Genomic DNA, 21856 nt, shown 5'->3' on the forward strand with positions numbered 1-21856 from the left:
ATATCCTGGCTATTGTAAATAGTGCTGCAGTGAACACTGGGGTACATGTGTCTTTTTGAATTATGGTTTTCTCAGGGTATATGTCCAGTAGTGGGATTGCTGGATCATATAGTAGTTCTATTTTTCGTTTTTTTAAGGAACCTCCATACTATTCTCCATAGTGGCTGTATCAATTTACATTGACACCAACATTTGAAGAGGGTTCCCTTTTCTCCACACCCTCTCCGGCATTTATTGTTTTTAGATTTTTTGATGATGGCCATTCTGACCGGTGTTAGGTGATATCTCATTGTATTTTTGATTATCATTTCTCTAATAATTAGTGATGTTGAGCATCTTTTTATGTGCCTCTTGGTCATCTGTATGTATTCTTTGATGAAAAGTCTATTTAGGTCTCCCACCCATTTTTGATTGGGTTGTTTGTTTTTTTTATATTGAGCTGCATGAGCTGTTTGTATATTTTGGAGATTAATCCTTTGTCTGTTGCTTCGTTTGCAAATATTTTCTCCCATTCTGTGGGTTGTCTTTTCATCTTGTTTATGGTTTCCTTTGCTATGCAAAACCTTATAAGATTAATTAGGTCCCATTTGCTTATTTTTGTTTTTATTTTCATTACTCTAGGAGGTGGGTCATAAAAGATCTTGCTGTGATTTATGTCAAAGAGTTTTTCCTGTGTTTTCCTCTAAGAATTTTATACTGTCTGGTCTTACACTTAGGTCTTTAATACATTTTAAGTTTATTTTTGTGTATAGTATTAGAGAGTGTTCTAATTTCATTCTTTTACATGTAGTTGTCCAGTTTTCCCAGAACCATTTATTGAAGAGGCTGTCTTTTCTCCATTGTATTCTTGCCTCCTTTGTCAAAGATAAGGTAACCATAGGTGTGTGGGGTTATCTCTGGGTTTTCTATCCTGTTTCATTGGTCTTTATTTCTGTTTTTGTGCCAGTACCATACTAGCTTGATTACTGTAGCTTTGTAGCATAGTCTGAATGCCAAGAGCCTGATTCCTCCAGCTCTGTTTTTCTTTCCCAAATATTGCTTTGGCTATTCAGGGTCTTTTGTGTTTCCATACAAATTGTAAAATTTTTTATTGTAATTCTGTGAAAAATACAATTAGTAATCTGATAGGGATTGCATTGAACCTATAGATTGCTTTGGGTAAGTATAGTCATTTTCATAATTGATTCTTCAAATCCAGAAGCATAGTATATCTCTCCATCTGTTTGTGTCATCTTTGACTTCTTTCATCAGTGTTTTATAGTTTTCTGAGTACAGGTCTTTTGACTCCTTAGGTAGGTTTATTCCTAGGTATTTTATTCTTTTTGTTGCAGTGGTAACTGGGATTGTTTCCTTAATTTCTCTTTCTGATTTTTCATTGTTAGTGTTGAGGAATGCAAGAGATTTTTGTGCATTAATTTTGTATCCTGCAGACTTCCCTTGTGGTACAGTGGTTAAGAATCAGCCTGCCAATGCATGGGACATGGGTTCAATCCCTGGTCCAGGAAGATCCCACATGCCGTGGAGCAACTAAGCCCGTGTGCCACAACTACTAAGCCTATGTGCCACAACTACTGAAGTCTGCATGCCTAGAGCCTGTGCTCCACAACAAGAGAGCCACTACAATGAGAAGCATGCATGCCGCAATGAAAAGTAGCCCCCGCTTGCCACAACTAGAGACAGCCCATGCACAGCAACAAAGACCCAATGCAGCCAAAAATAAATAAATAAAATAAATTTATTAAAAAAATTTTGTATCCTGCAACCTTACCAAATTCATTGATTAGTTCTAGTAGTTTTCTGGTGGTGTCTTTAGGATTTTCTATGTATAGTATCATGTCATCTGCAAACAGTGACAGTTTTACTTCTTCTTTTCCAAATTGTATTCCTTTTATTTTTTTCTCCTCTGATTGCTGTGGCTAAGACTTCCAATACTATGTTGAATAATATTGGTGAGAGTGGAAATCCTTGTCTTGTTACTGATCTTACAGGAAATGTTTTCAGTTTTTCACCATTGAGAATGATGTTGGCTGTGGGTTTGTCTATATGGCCTTTATTATGTTGAGATAAGTTCCCTCTATGCATACACTGTGGAGAGTTTTTATCATAAATCGGTGTTGAATTTTGTCAAGAGCTTTTCCTGCATCTATTGAGATGATCATATGGTTTTTATTCTTTAAATTGTTAATATGGTGTATCACATTGATTGATTTGCATATATTGAAGAATCCTTGCATCCCTGGGATAAATCCCACTTGATCATGGTGTATGATTTTTTAATGTGTTGTTGGATTCTGTTCGCTAGTATTTTGTTCAGGATTTTTGTGTCTATGTTCATCAGTGATATTAGCCTGTACTTTTCTTTTTTTTCCTGATATCTTTGTCTGGTTTTGGTATCAGGGTGATGCTGGCCTTGTAGAATGAGTTTAGGAATATTCCTCCCTCTGCAATTTTTTGGAAGAGTTTCAGAAGGATAAGTGTTAACTCATCTCTAAATGATTGATAGAATTCGTCTGTGAAGCCATCTGGTCCTGGACTTTTGTTTGTTGGAAGATTTTTTATTATAGATTCAATTTCATTACTTGTGATAAGTCTGTTTATATTTTCTAATTCTTCCTGGTTCAGTCTTGGAAAGTTGTACCTTTCCAAGAATTTGTCCATTTCTTCCAAGTTGTCCATTTTATTGGCATATATTCGCTTCTAGTAGTCTCATATGATCCTTTGTATTTCTGTGGTGTCAGTTGTAATTTCTCCTTTTTCATTTCTAATTTTATTGATTTGAGTCCTCTCCTTTTTTTCTTGATGCGTCTGGCTAAAGGTTTGTCAATTTTGTTTATCTTTTCAAAGAACCAACTTTTAGCTTTATTGATCTTTGCAATTATTTTCTTAGTTTCTATTTCATTTATTTCTGCTCTGATCTTTATGATTTCTTTCCTTCTACTAACTGAGTTTTCTTTGTTCTTTGTTTTCTAGTTGCTTGAGGTGTAAAGTTAGATTGTTTATTTGTGACTTTTCTTGTTTCTTGAGGTGAGCTTGAATTGCTATAAACATCCTTCTTTAAAATTGCTTTTGCTGTGACCCATAGGTTCTGGATGGTCATGTTTTCATTGTCATTTGTTTTTAGGTATTTTTTAAATCTCTTCTTTGATTTCTTCACAGACACATCAAATGAAAGAGAAGCAAAACAGACAATAGAAACTGTTAAGGACTGAACTGTGTTCCCCCAAATTCGTATGTTGAAGCCCTGACCCCCCCAATGTGGCTGTATTTGGAGATTGGGCCAAGGGAGCTAGTTAAAGTTAGTTGAGGTCATGAGGGTGGAACCCTGATCCCATAGGGTTGGTGTTCTTATAGAAAGAGGTACTGAAGAGCTACTCTCTCTTAGCCATGTGTGGACACTGAGAGAAGGAGCCATCTATTAGCTGGGAAGAGAAGTCTCACCAGGAATCCAATCAATGGACACCTTGATCTTAGACTGCCCACCCTCCATAACCATGAGAAATACATTTTTGTTGTTTAAACTACCCAGTCTGGTATTTTGTTATAGCACCATGAGCAGGCTAATACAGAAGAATACCCACAAATAAGCCTGTTATACTTTTGATTTACAGTTTAGTATCAGTGACAGACAATAGGGTACCTCTGTTCAGATTCCCAGAGCTCTTTGTATAGCATCCTTCTCTCTGGTGTTACATCTCACAAATTCCAGCTGCATCAGCCTAGCCAAACTCTGATATCAATCTCTTCAGAGAGACGGTGGTGTTCTCCTTGAGTTTCCCCTTCTGCACTGCAGTCTGGAAATGCCTTCAAGAAGAAAGCTGGAAACTCATAGGGACAACTTAATTTGTTTCCCTTTTCTCAGTAATCGCAGCACCAGACTACTTATCTCAATGTCTAAAAACAGTCGTTTTATTTATTCGACCAGTTTTTAAGTTGTTTACTATGGGAATGCAGCTTCTCTACTCCTTCATGGTCAGAAGATGAATTTTCCCTATTCATGTTAAAGACTTTTATCAAACCAGAAATAGTAATTTAAAAAAATATGATAATACACATCTACAAAATGCCTCCAGCAAAAATCATTAGACTTACTATGGTTATCATTTCACAATATATTCAAATATGAATCATTATGTTGTATATTAAAATCAATATAATATGTCAATTGCATGTTAATTTTTAAAAATTACCTTGATGGTAAAATATTGCATGACAGAGATTGAGAGAGAAGGACAAATATTCCTTCTATAATTGCTTTATATCAATATCATTCGGAGGTTCTTGCTGGTCCAATAAGGCAAGAAAAATAAGTAAATTCAAACACCTAGGAATAATACTAAGGAACGAGATGCAAGACCTCCACATAGAAAAATGACAAAACAGTTCTGACAGAGAAAAATTTTAAGACCTTCATAAATGGATGGGATATACTATATTCGTAGATTAGAAAATTCAGAATTTTAAAAATACTAATTTTCCTAAATTAACGTGTAATATGTTCAATATATTTCTAACTATAACATTGTCAATTAGTTGGCAAGAATGGCAGAGAAAATCTAGATGAAGGAAAAATTTGGAAGATTTACCTCACCAGACATTCAGATTTATTATAAAGCTGTAGTTATTGTGACAGTGTGGTATTTGACAAAGAAACCACATAATAGAATGGAAAGTTCAGAAACAGACCCACATATATACAGTCTCCTCCCATGTAGGTGGAGAAAAAGTGGTTGTTTCCCCTTCATAAGTCTGAGTGTCTGGACATACATATATATTATTACTCAGAAATTCCCCAGTTAGGTATGTACTTGACAACAGTGTATCCAAAGTGCCCCCAAACACATGTACAAGAATGTTTATTCTAGTATTATTCGTAGTAGCAAAAAACTGGAAGCAGACCAAATGGTTATTGATAGTATAATATATAAAAATTGCAGTATATTCACCCAAAAGAAGTACTAAATTCATGAAGGGGAATAAACTATTTATATATTAACAATGTGAATATAGCTCATAGGTATATGCTAAGCAAAAGAAGCCAGTCACATAACAATACATAATGAATGACAACATTCATATGTAGTTCAGAAACAGGCAAAACTAATATATGGTGATGGAAATCAAAGGAACAGTTAGTTTTGGCATGGGGTGGCCAGTGAGGAGAGGTATGAGACAGGCTTCTGGATGCTGGTTATGTTTTATACCTTCATTTAAGTGGCAGTTATATAAAAGTATTCATGGTCCTAAAAATTCATCAACATCTATACTTATAATTCTTATACTTTTCTGTATGTATATTATTTCTGTTTGTATATTAGACTTCAATAAAGTTTATACAAGCACAAATATTACTCCAAAGATATTATGGTAGAGTAAATAAGACCTATACATAGAACCCAATACTATTCAGCAGCATATGTAAGCTATTAGAAAATTACAACTACATCACTGTGTTATAGTTGAGAATAGAAGAAGATTGGTTCTACCTTGGTGGAGGTGAATGGAATTGGGGATTGAATAAAGACTTTAGAGAGGAGATGAAATGTGAGATGAAACTGAAAAGAAAAGCAGGTGATTGACAGTCAGAAATGAGGAGCAGTAGGTCATTCTAGCAGGAGAAATAACATCTCCTCCTCAAAATTAGTTAAATATATAAGAAAAGTTGACAGCAGTTTTATTTATTTGGATTATAATCAATAATGTGAAATTAGGTTGGAAAGGAATATTAGGGATAGATTTTTGAATGACTTCAAATAACAGAATAAGGAATTTGGATTTCTGTAGACACTGGGGAGTCATTTAGCATTTATGAGCAGAAGAAAGTCATGATCACAATTATGCTCCAGAAAAATAAATCCATTGACCTCAAGATTATTGGAAGGAGAAGGGAATTCATGTAGCAAGAAAACATAAAGGGATATTACAAAAATCTAATTCATTTTCATTTAGCAAACAGTTATTAAAGGTCTACTGACTGACTCAGGCAAAAATTAGTGAACACCTAAATTAGATCACTCAAGTGGGAGGGTGATAAGTGTCATACATGACATCTTTATTGAAGAACAATTTGAAAAATTGTTGAGTACAACTAATAAAAACTTATGGTAGTATATGAATTAAGAATATATTCAGCTGCCATAAACTGAAATCCCAGTTAATAGCAACCTAAACATATAGGAGTTTTCCTCACATAATAAGATTGTAGGTAGATATTGCTAATGTTGTTTCAGCTTCTGAGCAATACCATCACACCCAGGATTGCTACATTTCCTCCAACATTCTGAGGTTGTTGGATTCCATCCTTTTGTGTGATACCTTTTGTATGGTCACAAATATCTGTCCTGTCTTCAACCCAGCTCCTTGATCAAGGAAGGTTCAAGAGGGAGGGAATTCTGTGAGATTTTTATAAGAAAGAAAAGGCTTTCTCAGAAACACTTATTGGATTTCCTCTAAGGTTTTGTTGCTGTGACTGATCACATGTCTAACCCCAGTTAAAATGGAGAGTATGAAAGTAGAGAATGAAAACAGAATCACATGATACACTGCCCCTCACAAAATGATGATCCTCTTATGCAACAAAAGCAAAAATTAATAAATGGGACTATACAAAGCTAATGAACTCCTGCAAAGAGACAACAAAATGAAACCATAGAAGAAAAATCAACAAAATGAAAAGAAAACCTATAGAATGGGAGAAACTATTTGCAAACCATATACCCTATGAGAGGTTAATATCTAAAATATGTAAATAATTCATATAACTCAAAGCAAAATATTGAATTTAAAATTGGGCAGAGGATCTGAAAAGACACTTTTCCAAAGAAGACACACAAATGGCCAACAGATACATGAAAAAGTGCTCTCCATCACTAATCATTAGGGAAATACAGGTCAAAACCACAGTGAAGGGGCTTCCCTGGTGGCGCAGTGGTTGAGAATCCGCCTGCTGATGCAGGGGTCACCGGTTCGTGACCCGGTCCGGGAAGATCCCACATGCCGCGGAGCGGCTGGGCCCGTGAGCCATGGCCGCTGAGGCTGCGCGTCCAGAGCCTGTGCTCCGCAACGGGAGAGGCCCGACAGTGAGAGGCCCGCGTACCACAAAAAAAAAAAAAAAAAAAAAAAACCACGGTGAAGTATCACCTCACACCTGTTAGAATGGCTGTCATCAAAAAGACAAGAGGTAACAAATGCTGGCAGTCAAGGATGTGGAGAAAAGGGAGCCCTTGTATACTGTTGGTGGGAATATAAACTGGTACAGCTACTATGGAAAACAGTATGGGGGTTCCTCAAAAAATTAAAAATAGAACAACTGTATGACCCAGTAATCCCACTTCTGGGTCTATATCCAAAGGAAATGATAAAAGAATCTCCAAGAGATATCTACACTCTGATGTTCATTGTAGTATTATTCACAGAAGCCAAGATATGGAAACAACCTAAGTATCTGTCAGAGGATGAAAAGATGAAGAAAATGTGGTATATAAACAAAATGGGATATTATTCAGCCATGAGAAAGAAGGAAATCCTACCATTTGCTACCACATGGATGAATCTGGAGAGCGTTATGCTAAGTGGAGTAGGTCAGAGAGAGACAAATACTGTATGATGTCACTTATTTGAGGAATCTAAAAAAAACCAAACGCAGAGAAACAGAGTGAAGTGATAGTCACCAGGGGCTGGAGAATAGAGGAAATGGAGAGATGTTAGTCAAATGGTACAAACTTCCAGTTTTAAGATGAAAAAGTTCTGAGAGTTGAGTGTATAGCATCATGATTATAGTTAATAATACTGTTTTATATACTTCAAAGTTGCTAAGAGAATAGATCATCAGTGTTCTCATCACAAAACAGAAATGGTAATTATGTAATGTGCCAGAGGTGTTAGCTAACTCTATGATGTAATCATTTTGAAGTATATGTGTATCAAATCAACATGTACACCTTAAACTTACAGAATGTTTTATGTCAATTATATATCAATAAAGCTAGAAAAAAATTATGATCGTGTTATCAAAGAAAAAGTGGAAAACTGATAATGGTGCTAACAATTTTTCACAGTTGCAACACAACAAAGTATATATAAGAGATGGTACTTGCTCTAAAAAAGTTTATGTGATAGCTTTGGCAACATTGTATGCGTCCATAAGAAATAACTACATTTAATATGAAATTGAGGATTTCTACCTAATGTGTGGGATATATATTCCATTTGTTTCCTTAATTTTAATTAAGTTGGTCCTTCCTTGCTTGTTCCAAAAAATTTCTTTGATCACATACAATGCAAAATTTAATATAAAATTGGACAATAAAATCATTACAAAAAAATAGAAAAGAAGAGAAATAGATGTGACCTGATGTGATCATTCTGTGGCATGTGTTCTGCATTTGATGGCAATTTAGCCAAAAATAGGGTTAGTAAAAAATTTTAGTTTTTTTTTTTTTAGGAATAAACTTCCCATCACTGAAAACATGAAGGACTGACATGAACTTTTTGGGTTTTTATGAGAAATATTAGTAGCAGGAAGCTGAGAAAGTTATGACCTAAATAAGAGTAGCTTCCTATAGACTAAGGAAACATTTCAGACTAAGTTTTCAGGAGTAATTAATTTTGCATTCTTTACCACAGGCTTCATTTCCTAAACCTGATCATTTTACTTTTGTTTTAATGGTCTTAAGGTTTTAATATGGCTATGTCCTATGTTTCTGAGACTTCTTAAGTGCATTTTTCCTTAAAGTAGGGACCAAGCCTGCCTGGTTCCCTACCATATTTCTGTTGCACGTGGAAGGCAATCAATAAATATTTATTGAACAAATAATTATGTAGGAAAAAAATAAGAATAAGGGGTAGTGTTTTTTCCCTAATAGTGTTTCTAAAGATACATTTATATTCCACTTATGGAAATTTTAAATATTAACCCTCTGTAAGAGTTTCAGGTCACATTTAATCTTAAATTGTTTGTGTCTCTTTTTCACCTAAAATTCCAAATCACACAGCATAGTATCTGCTATATCTTGGGTCATTCAGTGTATAATTGATGTTCTCATGAACAGAGGCATTTCTGAGGACAGTTAAAATATTATTACACTGGTACATTATTTCAGATTCCCTCAATGTCAGAATAGAGTTTATGGAACTAGAGAAATAAAAGATTAGCATATCCATGAGGCTACTTTTCCTAAGTATGGGATGCTCCAGGCAGCCTTTGGAAAGTGCTGGGTCATAGCTAATTCATAGTTGTGTTCTGAAATTAGTACCTAATTAATGTTGTGTTGTTGATTATAAAGGGATCCATGTGCTTCAGAAATTAACTGAACAAGAAGTTGCATTCAGTATTTTGGTGCCAATATTGAAGAGGCTGACTTTCATTCTTCCCCAGACATAGCATTCACCCTTCTTCACAGAGACAGCCCACAAGGATATTTGTAATCAGGCCAAGAATTTCTCCACAACTGAGCTTTGAATCTGCTAAAATATTTGGAAAATAAACAAATTGAAACCCCAGATTTCTGTACAGCATTTCATGGAAAAGACCATTTGGGCATAAACAACTTTAATGGTGGGTGGTCACCTCTCAATTACCTTGACCATGGGAGGGCTCAACTACAGTGCCTGGATAACATAACTGTGCATGCCTAAGTTTCATACACTCTTCAGTGCATTATATTATACACTTGAGTGTAATATATTTCACCAATCTTTTTAACGGAGTGGGAAAGGGAGGTGTAGTTAATGGAAAGAGAATTGCTAACTATAATACTGATATTTTAAGCCCAGATGTAAGTATGCTTTTGACAGGCACAGGAAAGTAAGGAAAAAAAAGTTTAGTCCATTTCAGGATTGCTAATCCGCAATGCAATATGGAATTCTTTTTTTTTTAATTTTTGAATTTTATTTATTTTTTTATACAGCATGTTCTTATTAGTTATCCATTTTACACATATTAGTGTATATATGTCAAGGAATTCTTGTTCAAGACTTATTTTAAACGTGAATTAAACAGAAGTGTAAGAATGCATGCACCAGATCCTAAGCAAAGCATTTAGTGAAAAGCAATCATTAAGACAGTTGTGGGAAGACAGGGAAGAGACCCAGGTCAGTTCACCTAATCCTGACTGAACCAGCTTGGTCCTGCTTTCTTCTTTATCTCCCACTCATTTCCTGTCTTCATATCTCTGGCTTCATATTCCATTTCCAATCCTGAACCTGTATCCCTTTACCTGAGAGCCAATTTAACATTTCTGGCCTTCCAGACCTTGTCTCAACATTATACTCTCCTTATGAGTGTCTGATCCAGACCATCTAAGGGGAACATGGACAGGTAATATCTATCTTTTGTCTTTTAGGAGGAAGAAAGTACAGTGTTTAATAATATCTTTACAGGCAGGCCATATTTACTCCAAAATAGCACTTAATTGCATCTATAAACAATGCAATTAATCATGCTCTACTTTTTATGGTATGCAAATGCACATACCTAAAAGAAGAGATTACTTAGAGCACTAGCTGTGAATCACAGTGCCTCTGTAATACACTTTAGAATGTACCAAGAAAGAGAGTGGGAAGTGCTTTTGAAATAATATATTTGTATAATATATATATATATATATCAGGCATTGCCCTACAATCTTGTAGGAAATATTAAATCTGTAATAATATCTAGAATATTGAATTTCTGATAGGTCCCTAGTGTCAAATATAGGATTAATAATGAATAACTGTTACTTGAATTTATACATTTCAACATTATAAAATATTTCTAAAATTTGAGGTTTCATAACATGGTATTTTGGCTTTTCCTATCTGCCTCAGATAAAATTTATAGGAGGAAAAGGATTCTCACTTGAGTTTCCTGGTTAGAAAGTGGCATTCAGTAGTGCTCAGAGTGGCTCTTTCAAATAGTGAAGATAATATAAATCTCCCAAACACATTAAATAGTAAAAAACTCGTTTGAATGCCCTTTAGATCCGATTCCTTTTCATGTTTCTCTCCTATGAAATGTCCTTTATTCTCCATCTAGAAACTTCTGTTCATTCTTTGAGACCTAGCAGCTAAGGTGACAGTAGCATAATCCTTGAAGTACTCTCCAGCACTTATAGACTAGACCACCTGTTCTTAAACTTGAACTTATCAGATTCACCTACAGGGCTTGTTAAAAAAGATGGCTGGCCTCACCCCTGGAGCTGCTGATTCAGTAGGCCTGAGGTAGGGCCACAAACCTACATTGTTAACAAATTCCTAGGTCATGTTAAGCTAATTTGGACATCACAGTTTAAGAATCTTTGAACCAGGCTTCCCTGGTGGCGCAGTGGTTGAGAGTCCGCCTGCCGACGCAGGGGACACACGTTCGTGCTCCGGTCTGGGAAGATCCCACATGCCATGGAGCCGCTGGGCCCGTGAGCCATGGCAGCTGAGCCTGCGTGTCCGGAGCCTGTGCTCTGCAACAGGAGAGGCCACAACAGTGAGAGGCCCACATACTGCACACACACACACACACACACACACACACACACACACACACACACACACACATATACACACACACACACACAAACAAAAGAATCCTTGAACCATGACAACATAAAGAAAGGAAAAAGGCAAAGAATATCCTCCTTCAGTTAGGTCTATTGACTGGACTCCATCAGTTGAATAACACACAGTTGTATATGTGTGTTAAATTGCTTGGTTGTTGGGACTTCCCTGGTGGCTCAGTGGTTAAAAATCTGCCTGCCAATGCAGGGGACACGGGTTTGATCCCTGGTTCAAGAAGATCCCACATGCTGCAGAGCAACTAAGCCCATGTGCCACAACTACTCAGCCTGCACTCTAGAGCCTGCACGCCACAACTACTGAGCCTGCGCGCCACAACTACTGAAGCCCACATGCCCTAGAGCCTGCGTGCTGCAACTACTGAGCCCACATGCCACAACTGCTGAGCCCGCACACCTAGAGCCCATGCTCTGCAACAAGAGAAGCCACCGCAATGAGAAGCCTGTGCACCACAACGAAGAGTAGCCCCTGCCCTCCCCAACTAGAGAAAGCCAGTGCACACAGCAACAAAGACCCAATGCAGCCAAAAAAAAAAAAAAAAAAAAATTGCTTGGTTGCATTTTCAAGATAAATAATTTATATTCCCATCACTAATCTCTTCCCTGAACTCCAGACTTACATATTAAATGACCTATTTTATGTCTCCACTTGAATGTCTAATAAGCACCTTAAACTTAACATATCCAAAATTAAACTCATGCTTTCTACCATCCCTCTGGTTCTAGACTGAATATTGCTCTGATCTTACCTAACAGATCTCAAAAGCAAGGCCCAAAGGATCATATATTTTAGAAGTAACTTAAATGTGTCCCAGAAAAAAAGCTCAAGAATATTTATAGAGACATAAAAATATGCAGGCCTAAAGAAGAAAAAATCTCTTTGGTATCCAGTTAAAAATTACCAAGCTTAGAAAGGAGCAGGAAAACACAGAGTATAATCATGAAAATAATCAGTCAAAACCAACTCTGAACTATCACATATGTTAGAATTGGTAGACAGAGCTTTAAAATGACATTTATAATTCCATATATTAACAAAGGTAAATAGAGATATGGAAGAAATTTTAAAACTCAGTCAAACTTCTACAATTGAAGCTACAGTATGTGAGAAATACACTGGGTGGGATTAACAGAAGATTACCCATGGTAGAAGAAAAGAGTAGTTAACTTGAAGACAGCAGTAAAAATAATTGAAAATGAAACACAGAAAAAAAATAGACTAAAACAATGAGGAGAACATGAGTGAGCTATAGGACAGTTTCAGAGGCCTAATATATGTATTACAATACAATCCCTATGTATTGGGATTCTGCAAATGAATTAAGGAGAACAGAAAATACATTTGAATAATGTAGTAGAGAGAGTTCTAACAAACAAAACCTCCAAGATTCCCAAGCCCTGGTGTAGTCACCCTGAAAAAGCCCTGGGGAAATGATGTGGTAGATTTTACTCTCTTGATTAGGTTGTATTATATGGCACAATTAACCTGAAAATGGTGTGATTATTCGGGTGGGTCTGACCTAATTACATGAGGACTATGAAATAAACTTTCTCCAGCTGCAGAAGAAAAAGATTGGAACCACAAGAAAGATTCAACAACAAAAAAAATTAGGTTGCTAAAAAAAGAAAGAAAGATTCAACATACCACTGCTGGCTTGAAGATAGAAGAGGCCATGTGGCATGGAATACAGGTAGCTTCTAAGAGCTGAAAGCATTCCCTGACTGATGGCCAGCAAATAAATGAGAACTCAGTCCTAAAACCACCAGGAGCTAAATTCTGCCAACAAAAAGAATAATTTGGGAAGAAGACTTGTTTCCAGAGCCTCTAGAAGAGAACTCAGGCCAATAATTTAATTTCAAGGATGCAGAGGAAATGAAACCCTTGTACAGTGCTGCTGGGAATATTAAATTAGCCCAGCACTTTGAAAACAGTACTTTAACCCCTTAAAAAGTTAAACATATACCTATCATTTGATCCAGCCATCCCATTCCTAAGTATCACCACAAGATAATTGGAAGCAGATGTTATAACAAGATTTGGTACGTTCTGGAAGCTTTATTTGTAATAGTCATAAGCTATGAACAAGACAAATTCCCATCAGTTGGTGAACAGATAACAACAAAATCTATTATATCCATAGAATGGAACAATACTCAGAATAAGAGGTAAAGAACTACTGATATGTGCTACAGCCTGGGTACTGATATGTGCTACAGCCTGGGTCAATCTTGAAACAAGTATGCTGTGTGAAAGAAGTCAGACACAAAGAAGTGCATATTATATGATTTCATTTGAATAAAACTCAAGAAAATGCAATTCTAATCCATGATGACAGAAAACAGATCAATGGTTGCTTGGGAATGGAAGTAGAACAGGTACTAGCAGGAGAAATCAGTTACAAATGTGCATATGAAGACTTGGGAGTGATGAATTTATTTATTGTATTGATTGCAATGATAGTTTAACAGGTATAAACATACATTAAAATATATCAGATTCTGCACTTTGAATATATGCAGCTCATTATCTTCAGTTATACCTTAATAAAGCTGTTTTTTTTTAAACTCACGTATATTTGTTAAAGTAAATGCATATATTCCATAGATGGAAAGATGATCTTGCATGATATGGAGACAAACTCTACCTTGCAAATGTATAGCAGCAGACATTATTCTTCAGAAACTAGACTCTTAAACTAGGGGTGTGCAAAGGAGTGCTTGGGTACTTAAAATAATGGGATGAATGTGAGTTTTTCCTGGAACATAAAATTTATTCAAAATTTGAAGGAAGTTTTCATATTTATGGTAATAAACACCTATATTATCCTCATGAATTTATCAAACAGAATATGAGGTGTCAGAGAAATACTAAGATTGTTTTAATGTTTCTTCCATTCACAGAACTTCATCAATTCTCTTGGTCTTTAGAGGACAGTTAAATAGAAGAGTTTAGTTATCCCCTCATTTGAACATCCTATAGCTGTATTGAAGGGAAGTATAAATATACTTTTGCCAAAAATGTAGGCACTGAGTTCTCTTTGAACACATCCACTTGATTCAGCTTTTTTTTTTTTTTTTTTTTACAATGGTACCGAAAGAGGCAATTACACAATATTACTTTTTTTTTTTTTTTTTTTTTGTGGTACGCAGGCTTCTCACTGTTGTGGCCTCTCCCGTTGCGGAGCACAGGCTCTGGACGCGTAGGCTCAGCGGCCATGGCTCACGGGCCCAGCCGCTCCACGGCATGTGGGATCTTCCCGGACTGGGGCACGAACCCGTGTCCACTGCATCGGCAGGTGGACTCTCAACCACTGCGCCACCAGGGAAGCTCTACAATATTACATTTAAAACAAAAAGCACTTTCTCCTCCTCTTCCTCCTATTCTTCCTTTTCCTCCTCCTGTCCTTCCTTCTACTTTCTTTTGTAAATATAGAATCATGTTTCCCTCAAATTCAAAAGAAAATTTAAATTAGTTTCAATTTGTTTGGACAAATGGAGCAAGAGACAAAGAAAATATAATTTTTTAAATTGAAGTATAGTTGATTTACAATATTGTGTTAGTTTCAGGTATACAGCAAAGTGATTCAGTTTTATATATATATATATATATAATATACATATATATCTTTCAGATTATTTTCCATTATAGGTTATTATAAGATATTGAATATATTTCCCTGTGTTATACAGTAAATCCTCTTTCCTTACCTATTTTATGTATAGTAGTTTGTTAATCCCATACTCCTGATTTATTCCCCCCTGCCCTCCCTTTCCCCTTAGGTAACCCTAAGTTTGTTTCCTATGTCTGTGAGTCTGTTTCTGTTTCATATTTAGATTCATTTGTATTATTTTTTAGATTCCACATATAAGAATGACAATATTTCATTCTTTCCATGGCTGAGTAATATTCCATTGTGTGCATATGTGTGTGTGTGGTGTGTGTGTGTGTGTGTATATATATATATATACACACACACACACACACACACCACACACACACACCATATCTTCTGAAACCACTCATCTGTTGATGGGCCCTTGGGTTGTTTCCATGTCTTGGTTATTGTATATAGTGCTACTATTAACATTGGGGTACATGTATCTTTTCTGCATATGTGCCCAGAAGTGGAATTGCTTGATTATACAGTAACTTTATTTTTAGTTTTTTAGGGAAACTCCATATAGTTTTCCATACTGGCTGTACCACCAACAGTGTAGAAGTATTCCCTTTTCTCCACACTGAGAGGGTGTAATTTTAATATATGTATATAAAAATTTCAAATTACCAGTATACTTTAAGCAGACTTCAAACTTGCTGGGACTCAAATGACATAGATCAGTGGGTAAAGGGAGGACACCAGGGCTGGGTGAAGCCAGGGAGAGAAGAGACTCACTACCAAGGGGAGGTTTTCAGTTTCACGTATATATTGGTTGAAGATATGAAAGACAATTTCCAGCCTTTTGGGGTTGGACATTGCCAAGAGCACTAGCTAATCATGTTGGAGTTGAGAACACAGCTGCAGCAGGCAGTAAAACCTGAAGCTGATGCCCAGTATGAAAGCTAAGACAATATAGGCAAATATTATGGCTCCAGTGGCCTCTGAATTCTTGTAATCTCATCCATGCATTAGGTCTGTTGCAACAAAACTAATTCTCAACTCTACTCGCTTTGGTGCTGAAATTTTCTGCCTTGATCTGCATTTGTTAAATGACTTAGAAAGCCTAGGTTTGGCCTCTCAATAAAGTCATCATGACAAGAAATGTAATGACTACCATCAGGTGGCAGTTCGGAGAATAGTAATGAAGTAGAGATGGAGAGATTCTTTATTTTCCCAATCAGTTGTTCTTTAGTCTCCAAATATCCTTTTCTTGGAGGAAGGGGGGAAATTATAATAAAGGGAAACACTGAGGAAAGCAATCAAATAAATATTTTAAGAATACACATTTGTTTCTTATTATCACAAGTCAAAAGAATGATGTACCACTCTGTCACTTTTTCTTGAGAGTGAGAGACCATTAATAAAATTAATAAAAATGAGAGTTAACACTGAAGACTTAGCCGTGAATTAGCCACTAGATAGAGACATGTTTAAATTGCAAATTACTTTTAAAGTCATTAACCACCCCAAACTTAATAAAGTGAAATCTTCACACTGTTAAAGAGAGAAACAGATGTTGTTTTTAATGTTTAGTGAAAAATATTTATCTGCTGCTATAATGAAATACGGTTTCCCTGACCCTCTTTTTTCCTCTAGTTAGGTTTGTTATGTTACATTAAAAAGGTCTTTTGCAAGATGATCAGTACATTGTTTTTCACAGTTACTAAGGCTCAATCTTAAATAAATGTGATTTTTCATGGAGCTCTCCATAATGCATATCTGTGAGGGTAAAATGGAGAAACAGCATTTTTTTCTTTAGCCAACATGGCAGATGAAGATCTGTAACCATAGAAAAGCATGTCTAATTAGTGCAGCTTCAAGCTATGAGAGAGACTGAGCTGGCAACTATGCTTTCTTTTGGATGATCTTTTCTTTTTCTTGGATTATTTAAAGGAGACTAATTTCTTGACGCCCTAGGCAACAGGGTCACAAGCAGTAAGCAAAGCCTGTATCAAGAGAATAATGATATTTCAGCGTTGGGGAAAAACACCCTCGTAGCCAGGAAGGAAGCAATCAGAACTTAAACTGCTGCAAGCTGGAAGAGTCTCCTCAGGACCTGTTTATGGCTGGTTCACTGTTCTCTCAAGCAGCATAATGTGCCAAACAAGTAGTGGGTGAGGAGGTTATGTTAAAAAACTGTCGGGCTTCCCTGGTGGCGCAGTGGTTGAGAATCTGCCTGCCGATGCAGGGGATACGGGTTCGTGCCCCCGTCCGGGAAGATCCCACATGCCGCGGAGCAGCTGGGCCCCTGAGCCATGGCCGCTGAGCCTGCGCATCCGGAGCCTGTGCCCCGCAACGGGAGAGGCCACAACAGTGAGAGGCCCGCATACCACAAAAAAAAAAAAAAAAAAAAAAGCCAAAAAAAAACTGTCTATGTGACTTAAGTGACTGCAGAGGTACAAAAGGCAAATGCAGAGAGAACGAACCCCCCTGAAATAAAAGATGAAAATGTTGATAATCCCTTCAACCAAGAGACAGAGCTGGTCTCTATCCATGTAGAGCTGAAGTGAATAGTGTATGTTACTTTGTGAGTCAGTGCAGATAGAGCTCCTTTTGACTTCAGAATGTGTTAAAACTTCCTCAGTTTTGTGTAATAACACAGAAAATATACCTTGATTTCACCTTCTAGCTCCTATCCTTTTAATTTCCAGCTCTAAGAAAGAAAAATAGCAATCGGGGGAGAAAAGCATAAAATGTCAATTTAGTCTCCCTGGAACATCTGTTCCCATAAGAAAGGAATACTTTTTCCTTCTTTTATCTTTTTTTTTTTTTTTTTTTTTTTTTTTTTTGTGGTACGCGGGCCTCTCACTGTTGTGGCCTCTCCCGTTGTGGAGCACAGGCTCTGGCCCCGCAGGCTCAGCGGCCATGGCTCACGGGCCCAGCCGGTCCGCGGCATGTGGGATCTTCCCGGACCGGGGCACGAACCCGTGTCCCCTGCATCGGCAGGCGGATTCTCAACCACTGCGCCACCAGGGAAGCCCTCCTTCTTTTAGATATACCCTTGCAGACTGAGGTATTAAACAATCAAATTTGCTCTTACCAATTACATTGTGATGAAGTACCAAAAGTAATCTTATCCTTCACCATAGATGAAAAGATCATTGTCTTTTAAGAAACTGCAAAGATGACGTAGAAGGTGGTGTGGAATATGAAGATATTATAGTTAAAATGGCTATGACTAACAATTTAATTGTACAAATATTTACAGAATATAGCATTTATTATAGATCAGGCACTATGCCAAGTACTTCAGGGAGGGAACATAGAGATGGATAAAGCACAGCCTCTGACTCAAGAAAGCTTAAAGTTTAAAAGGAAGGTTAGAAACAAGCACACAAACTGTAATAGGCAGCAACATTAAAAAAAAAAAAAAAAGTTATTTTAGAACTGTTCAAAGTTGTTCAGATATGAAGCTCTGTGGTTTAGAGAGACCAACCGGTCACTCACAGTGGGCTTTGTGGATTGAATAGGGTTTCTTCTGGGGAGAAAGAAGCCCCAGGGGAGGGCGAAGGTAAGGTGACCCACACTGGGAGAGCAGATGAGCCATAGCATCAAGTATGAAGTAGGAGGATACTTAGAGATGGCAAATTGTTCGCTGAAGTGTGGAGTAAGCTGGTTCGAATGTCAAATGTGAGAGTTCTTCACAAGAAAATTACTGTCATGTATTTCTTCTGCATATGACATTCATGGCTAGTATGTTTGTTTGTTTTAAATTCTTTCCAAAAAAGAGCGACATAGATAACTAAAAAAAATGAACAAGTCGTATAGCTGCATGAAATTTCCCAGTGATTACGTTCTTATAACTAGCATCTAGTTCAATAAATGACATTACCAGCATCTAGAGGCTCGCCCATCCATAGCGTCTGTTAATCACCCACCTCCAACGATAATCATTATCCTTATTTCTACTATTTTATCACCATAGATTAGTTTTGCTCGGTGTAGTACTTAGCATAAATGAAAATATATAGTACATACATGTGTTTGGCTTCTTTTACTCAATCTTCTTTTTGTTCAACGTAACTATAGTTTGTTCTTTTTTATTATTGAATAGTATTCAATTGCATGGAATTATAGGGGTGTCTATTGTTGACGTACCTTTGAGCATTTGAGTTTTTTGTTTTTAATCTTAACTTTCCAATCAAGTAAATGGATTAAAAACAACTCAGTTTCAAAATGGGTAAACAGTCACTGATTACCTTAAATATGTACGCAATCATCTACTTACTATATTCAACTATGAATATTGATTAGTAATTTTCCTTATTAGAGATGAGTATCAACTCCAGTAAGAAGAGTGAGGAGTGAACTGGGTCACTTCTGTGTTCTCCTTGATTCCTTCAAGTTGATTTCATACACCAGCCTGTGTTAAATTTCTTTTGAGTTTTGTGCTATTATCCCTGATTCGGGGGGTCCTCAGATATACCACACATGTTGCATTCTGTGGCATAAGTTTTTTGTCCCACTGCAGAGCACTGGGCACATCTACCAATTATATTATGTAAAAAAAAAGAAAAAAGAAAAGAAAGAAATTCCTTGCACTAGTTTTGTTTTGTTGTCCAACTCCACAGTAACTCTGTTGAAAACTCTCACTCTCTCTGATGAAAGGAAGTGTTATCTTCCTCCTGAGGAAGCTCTGTGTTTGAGCAGGAAAAACTAACTTTCAGGGATGCCATCTGGAAGGTTTCTTACTCAAGAAACTTATACAAATTCTCTCTCTATTGTCCTCAGAAGGATCGTCCATCCCTGGATCTGTGACTCTCACCGTGTCTTGCACTGTTAAAGTTTATCAAGGGGAAAATAGAATTTCTTAGCATCATAGGCAGAGCCTCCCTTCTCAGTTACCAATCCTGATCATTACCTCCTTCAGTCCCTGAAGGTGCTTCTATGCTTTTGAGGGGAATAAAAAGAACGGACCAAGAAAATGAGGAAGGTAGAAGGCAGTGCTTTCATAGTGCATCGTGTATACATTCAGAAATTCAGTAAGAGAGTGAGGACTGCTGGGCAAGGTACTCCAAATGCCACTTGTATCTGTACAGTGAGATCATTTATTTATTTATTTATTTTAAGTTTTGGAGAACAAAAAAAGTAAAGGTTGGCAGAGTGAGAAACTTTCCCCTTTTAATCTTTCTTGCTATTGTATAGCTATGAATTTCTGGGAAGCATTAAAGTTTATTTCATACCATCCATTCAAGCTGCAGTTCCATTGTGTGTAAACACACTCAATAGATTATATGACTACTGTGTAAAGAGATGTATTAACCACTTGATTGGGACTACAGGTGGTTTGGAACTGAAATGGCACAAACACTATCTCCATAACACACAGATTACAGGACAAATATTTTAAGGAGAAATAGTGTAATTTTCAAGACACAGCAGGATTTTTTAAATGGAATTTTATTGTATTATTCAGTTTATTACAGAAAACCACTTTTCCTGAATAAAGTATCTCTCATTATAACCCTCAATATAATAATACAAATGTTAGAGAGGGTATATATTATTATTTCTAAATAATAAAGTGTTGAATTTTAATATAATAAATGATATCTAGAATAGAATTTTTTTATACATTTTACATCACTTGGATGCCCATTATTGAGCTACCTAGTTTAATTCCACAAATGTTTATTGAGTGCTATCTGACAATTGTCACACATTGAGAATATAAAGCTAATTAAATCAGAGAGAGGTACCCAAGATGACAGAGTAGGAAGACCCTGAACTCACCTCCTTCCATGGACACACAAAATTATAACTAGTTACAGAGCAACTATCTGTGCAAATGACCTGAAAACCAGCAGAAAAGATTTTCCACAACTAAAGACATAAGAGCCACAATGAGATATGCAGGAGGGGTAGAGACAAGGTATAATCAGGACCCACTCCCTTGGTCAGTTTTGTGATACAACAATCCTGCTTCTAAGGCAAAGAAGAGATGTTTATGTTGTTGTTTGTTTGTTTTTGTCAAGCATTTACGTGTAAAACTTCTAAAAGCTTGAATTGGATGGATGTGGAAGACAGGATGAGTTTTAGGAAGTGGAGGTTGGGAGGGAGAGGCAGTCCAGAGATAAACTTTATCTCATTAATTCTCACAGCATTCCTAATCCTTACGTATTATTCACCATGTTTCACAGAAGACATATGTAAATTTTGGTACTGATTTTTGGTATAGATCTGTTGTATATAAAAGCCTGTTCATTCTTCCACTCTATAAAACTGAGATCTAAAATTGGTCTGGAGGCTACTTATTTTAAAACCACAATTTTTCTTATATGATATTTCACAGTTTCAAAGCAACTTCACATTAGTTACTTTATTTTAAAGTCATAGTAATGTCCTAAAGCAGAGGGCAGGCATCTTTATTCTTTTTTTCATTTGAAGGAATAGAGGCTGAGAGTGATAAAGAAACTGGCTCAAGATCACTTCAGATTAACAAGAGTAAAATCTAAGTCATACTGACTCCCTCATTATATTATTTTTATACTCTCTATTTCTCAGTCTCATAGTTACTGGGATAAAGTGGAGAATCACTGTGGTATGTTTATTCTTACCTGGAGTTTATGATCTCTTCTTTTAAAATAAGAGTCCAATTAATAAAATTTGAAAAACCAGAGTTTTAACTGGATCAATTCAGAGAATAGAGGACAC

This window comes from Kogia breviceps, chromosome 8, assembly GCF_026419965.1.
Source record: "Kogia breviceps isolate mKogBre1 chromosome 8, mKogBre1 haplotype 1, whole genome shotgun sequence".
Taxonomy (NCBI): Eukaryota; Metazoa; Chordata; class Mammalia; order Artiodactyla; family Physeteridae; genus Kogia; species Kogia breviceps.